This window comes from Otolemur garnettii, unplaced genomic scaffold, assembly GCF_000181295.1.
Source record: "Otolemur garnettii isolate 467f Iridium unplaced genomic scaffold, OtoGar3 scaffold00101, whole genome shotgun sequence".
NCBI classification, from domain to species: Eukaryota; Metazoa; Chordata; class Mammalia; order Primates; family Galagidae; genus Otolemur; species Otolemur garnettii.
In genome coordinates, this window is record NW_003852496.1 from 5,605,697 (window position 1) to 5,611,776 (window position 6,080).

Below are 6,080 nucleotides of genomic sequence, written 5' to 3' on the forward strand. Positions count from 1 at the left end.
ATCCCCGGTAGAGTGCGATGGCCTTATAGCTCACAGCAACCTCAAACTCTTGGGCTCAAGAGATTCTCTTGCCTCAGCCTCCCAAGTAGCTGGGACTACAGCTGCCTGCCACAATACTCGGCTATTTTTAGAGATGAGGTCTCGCTCTGGCTCAGGCTGGTCTCGAACTGGTGAGCTCAGGCAATCCACCTGCCTCCATCTCCCAGAGTGCTGGAATTACAGGCATGAGCCACTGCACCCAGCCCCGAAAACGACCAACAGTTTCACAACAATCACAGTAAAGACCGATATGGCAAGTATCAAATCTAGGAAGGAAAGTTTGATGAGGAAGAGGACATTTGCATGGTGTTAAAGTGTGTCCCTGGCCAAGCGGGGTGGCTCATGCCTGTAATCCTAGCACTCTGGGAGGCCCAGGTGGTGAAGTGCTTGAGTTCAGAAGTTTGAGACCAGCCTGAGCAAGGGCTAGACCCTGTCTCTACTAAAAATAGAAAAATTACCCAGGCATTGTAGCAATTACCTGTAGTCAACTACTCAAGAGGCTGAGGCAGGAGGATCCCTTGAGCCCAAGAGTTTGAGGTTGCTGTGAGCTATGATGCCATGGCACTCTACCCAGGGCCACCAGGTCAGACTATCTTAAAAAGAAAAAAAAAAAAAGTGTTTCCCCACAGTTTAGTTAATGCAAAGGGAAAAATAGGAACTAATCAATGGGGAATCCAGATGTGATACTATGTGATCAAAAGTAACCTTACCAGTAAGAATTGGTCAGATGTCACATGCCTTCACATGTGACGCCCTTAAACCTAGATGATATCCTGGTTGGGGATGCATAGTCAGAATTTAATGATGAGGAAGCATCAGACAAACCCACACTGACAGACAGTCCAGACAACAATTGGCCTGTACTTTTGAGTAATGATAATGTCACGGAAGATAAAGAAGGGCTGAAGAACCATTCCAGACCAAGGAGCCCAGTGAGGCAGGACAACTCAATACCATCCCTCATCTTGGACTGGACCTGGTACTGGAGATTAAAAACGCTATAGGAACTCTAAGACAACTGGCCACCCTGGAATATGGATTCTAGATCGGAAAGGATCAGTATCAATGTTAAATCTCCTGAATTTGGTAACTGTACTGTGGTTATGTGAGAGAAAGTGCCTGCTCTTAGGATATGCACTGAACCGTGGAGGGTAAAGGGGCGCGATGTAGGCAATGTGTGCTCCATCGGTGCATAAAAACACGAGAGGAAGAATGACTAAATAAGTGTGGCAATATGCTGGAAATCGCTGAGTCTGGGTTAAGGGTATATGAGAGTTCCCTAGCTTACTTTTGCAAATGTTCTGTAAATTTGAAATTCTTTTCAAAATAAAAGGCAAAATAATACTAATAGCGCCTAAGAGCACCCAGCTGCTAAGGAAGAGCTGAGATTTAAATGAAAGCTGTTTGACATTCAAGGACTCTGTGCTGTCTTCCTAATCCGGTAGCTCAATCACTCCCATTTCACAGAAGATATTGGGGCCCAGGTTGAGCTGGTTGTGGTGTAAAGGCTGGTTCCCACGCTGTCAGCATGGTGAACTTCCATCACTTTCTTGGACCTGTTGATAGAGCTGGAGTGTCCCGCCTTGAGAGAGACCCTGATGTTTCTCTGGTGCCTTCTTCTACCACTTGCTGAGCTGATGAACCTCAAAGTCGGGACTCTGCTGGCTTCATCTGCAGATCACTAAACAGTGGGGACTGAGAGGTTGATGTTTAATTGGGAGAGACACAGGCCAGGATTCATGGATTTAGTTGTACCCCTCTCCGTTCCAACCACTGTGACCTCTGTTATATTATCTGCCCTACTAGCACCCCTTTTTCTTTTGGAAACAGTATCTTTGGGGCACCTGTTCCTTCTGCTTTATAACCACCACGTGGTTCTGGTGGATGTTGCTAATTATGATATCTCACCCTCATGGCCATACATTGGTCTTGGGGATTGGCAGTGGACTCAAAATAGGCCAATTAGAGCCTTTCCCTGAGATTTGCAGGACTCAGGATACGGGTTTTCTAGTGTGAGGCTGTGATGGCAAGGAACGGATGGCAGCCACATTCCCTGTCACGGAGAGGAGAGAAAGCTGGTGTAATAGAATAAAGCTAAGAGACACAGATAAGGGAGGTGTCCAGGGCCCAGTTGTCTCTGAGGCCTTGTCCTTCCCGTGGTTATGCTCCATTAACACATCAGCATTCTTCCAATAAATTGCTCTGATTTTTGCATAAGCCTGATTGCTTTGGATTTCTATTGCTTGAAAAGAATATTGATCAATATACTTGAGATCCTGACCACTAGCGATCCCAACCATGAGGCCCCAGCAGGGAAGCTGTAGGAGTTCTGTTCTGGAGCCAGCTGGATAGGGTCAGGGAACGTGGGAATTGTCGTGGAAACCTTGACCCCTGGCTCTGTCTGACTCCCAGGGAAGGCAGTGATCTTTATACTGTGAATAAAGCCATGGATTCATGCCCCTACCTACTACTCTCAGATTAAGGCCAGGTCGGTGGAAGGAATCTGTGGTTTGCTGGGTGCCAGTGGAAAGAAACAAAGGGTGAAGGATTAGACTTCATTCAGGCTCCCCCCCGGGGTCTTTGGTGGGAGGTAAAAAAGAAGTTGGGGGAAATCTTCCATGTTAATTTTTCTTTAATGAGGTATAAGTTACATAGAGTAAAGCACACAAATCTTAAAAATTACATTCCTGTCTCTCCTGTGTAACCACCACCAGGTCAAGATACAGAACATTTCCAGTACCCAAGAAGACTACTGCATACTCCTTCTTAATCAACGTGCTATTCTGATCTACCTCCGCCATCATAGGTCATTTTTGCCTGACCTTGAACTTCATATAATGGAACCATACAGTCTGTGCTCTTTCGTGTCTGGCTTTTTCTCATTACTGAAACATTGGGCATGCCTAATCTTTTATACTGGCCCCAATACTCTTGGTTTTCATGGTACTTCTATGACAACAACAAACATTTGTTAGGTGTCAGGCACTGTTCCAAGCTCTTCACATGTATGTATGTGTGTATATATAATATATATATATATATATATATTCATTTACTCCTCATAGTAGACCTATGAGGTAAATACAAGTGAGGGAACTGAGGCATGGATAGGTAAGGCAACCTGCCCAACCAAGACAGTTCTAAAGTGGCAGAGTTAGGGTAGGAAGGCAGATCATCCATCTTTGGTCTACACTTGTGCTTAGAAGGTAAGGGATCTCACATGCAATTTAAGGGCTGAGAGAGGTTAGCTAGGTGCGTCTGGGTCTTTGGAGGCTCAAGTGGGAGAAGAGAAGGAAAAATGTGCTTAAAAGACAAAGGAGTTATAGAAATATAAGGTAGTATTACGTGTCATTGAATATGAATAGCATCACCACTTATTAATTCAATAAATGTTTATTGAGTCCCTAAAGACACATGGACAGTCAGTGAGTTCAGAACAACAAAGGCCGTGCACTTGTGGAGCCAGAAAGGAAGGCAGAAGCTGAAGAGGAAGTTCCCTGTATGTGGGTAAAGCAAGGGAAGTTCAGGAAGTTTTGCCAGTGTGTCATGTGTCATGAGAGGAGCTGACGTTGTCTGTGGGGTCAGAGGCCTCCCTATGGACATGACATTTAGGTTGAAAACGGAAAGGTCAACTCTGTTAGAGAGGAAGGTGTGCCAGGCACAGGGAACAGCACAAGCAAAGGCCCTGCGGTGAGAGACAGAAACTAGCATAATAATTAGAAATTCAGTCACTAGTGTATGATGATGATTTTATACAACAGTTACTAGTCTTGCTTTCATGTCATGGCAGTTTCAATGCTTCCTTGCTCCTATAAATCATGGTCATTAGATGTGAGTCTTTTTTGGTCACCAGGGGTGTCCAACCTTTTTTCTTTTTCTCTATTGCACATTGGAAGAATAAGACTTGTCTTGGGGCAGCACCCGTAGCTCAGGGGGTAGGGTGCCGGCCACATACACCAAGGCTGTTGGGTTCAAACCTGGCCAGGGTCAGCTAAACAACCACGACAACTGCAACAAAAAAATAACTGGCCATTGTAGCGGGCGCCTGTAGTCTCCGCTACTTGGGAGACTGAGGCAAGAGAATCGCTTAAGGCCAAGAGTTTGAGGTTGCTGTGAGCTGTGACACAAGGGCCCTCTACCCAGCTTGAGTGACAGCTTGAGACTCTGTCTCAAAAAAGGAAAAAAGAAAAGACGTCTTGGGCCACACATTAAATATGCAAACACGAAGGAAAGTTTTCATGATATGTGACGCCACAGATAGGCAAAAAAAGTTCTCGGAAAATCAGCGTGTTCCTGTGGGCTGCATGTTGGACACCACTGCAATCTAGATTTTAACTAGGGCCTACTAAATTTTTTTTTACTTTATTTTTATTTTTATTTTGCAGTTTTTGGCCAGGGCTGGGCTTGAACCCACCACCTCCAGCATATGGGGCCAGCGCCCTACCCCTTTGAGCCACAGGGCCACCCCTGGGCCTACTAAATTTTAATGTGATGAAGCCACATTCTTTACTGATTACCCATGTTAGCAAAGTATATACTGAGAAACACAAGAATAGTTGGAAATGTGATACATTATTGCTACAAAGACACTGGAATACTTCAGTGGAAGTTGTGCTAGCTTTTAACAAACAACTAAAGGTTTTTAGTTTATCTGCATTCCTTTTCCATCAATATCATCATCAACTAATATTCATTCGTCAGTTTTAATGATACACTTTTTTTTTTTTTTGAGATGGAGCCTCAAGCTATCCCCCTGGGTAGAGTGCCATGGCATCACAGCTCACAGCATCCTCCAACTCCTGGGCTCAAGCGAGTCTCCTGCCTCAGCCTCCCAAGTAGCTGGGACCATAGGTGCCCGCCACAACACCCGGCCATTTTTTAGTTGCAGCCGTCATTGTTGTTTGGCGGGACCAGGCTGGGGATTCGAACCCACCACCTTAGGTGTATGTGGCTGGCACCTTAGCTGCTTGAGCCACAGGCACCGAGCCATAATGATACATTTTTAATTGTTGTTGAAGTTCATGCTGATTGCAAATCTTCAAATTTTATGTGTCATCTAGTCAAACTATAACATACATATAAATCACCTAGAGGTCATGTTAAAATGTTACACTTTGACTAAATGGATCTGGAATAGGCTGAGATTCTGCCTATTCCTAACAAGCTCCCAGGTAATGATGATGCTACTGGTCCAGGGACCATATTTTGGATAGTAAGGATCTAGACTGAAGATTGAAAAGGTCATTATCTTCTTTCAGTAGAGTAAACGTTTTATCTTTAAAATGACATTGCAGGCGGTGTCCGTAGCTCAGTGGTTAGGGCGCTGGCCACATACACCCACACTGGCGTATTCAAACCAGGCCCTGGCCTGCTAAACAATAACGACAACTACAACAACAGCAAAAAATAACAGCAGGGGATTGTGGCAGGCGCCAATAGTCCCAGCTACTTGGGAGGCCAAGGCAAGAGAATTGCTAAAGCCCAAGAGCAAAAGGTTGCTGCGAACTGTGATGCCAAGGCACTCTACCGAGGGCAATAGTGAGAATCTGTCTCAAATAAATAAATATTAAAAAAGTGACACTGCAGTTTCCAATGTAGTATTAAAAAAGAAACTGATGGCTTGGCACCAGTAGCACAGTGGTTATGGCGTCAGCCACGTACACTGAGGCTGGTGGGTTTGAATCCAGCCCTGACCAGCTAAACAACAATGATAACTGCAACAAAAAAATAGCTGGGCATTGTGGTGGGTGCCTGTAGTCCCAATTACTTAGGAGGCTGAGGCAAGAGAATTGCTTAAGCCTAAGAGTTTGAGGATGCTGTGAACTGTGATAACATGACACTCTACTGAGGGTGACATAACGATACTCTGTCCCAAAAACAAACAAACAAACAAACAAAAAAAAACAAGGAAAAAGAAACTGATTTTAAAATTTAATTTTGGGGGCTCGGCGCCTATAGCTCAACAGGCTAAGGCGCCAGCCACGTACACCTAAGGTGGCGGGTTTGAATCCCCAGCCCGGACCCGCCAAACAACAATGATG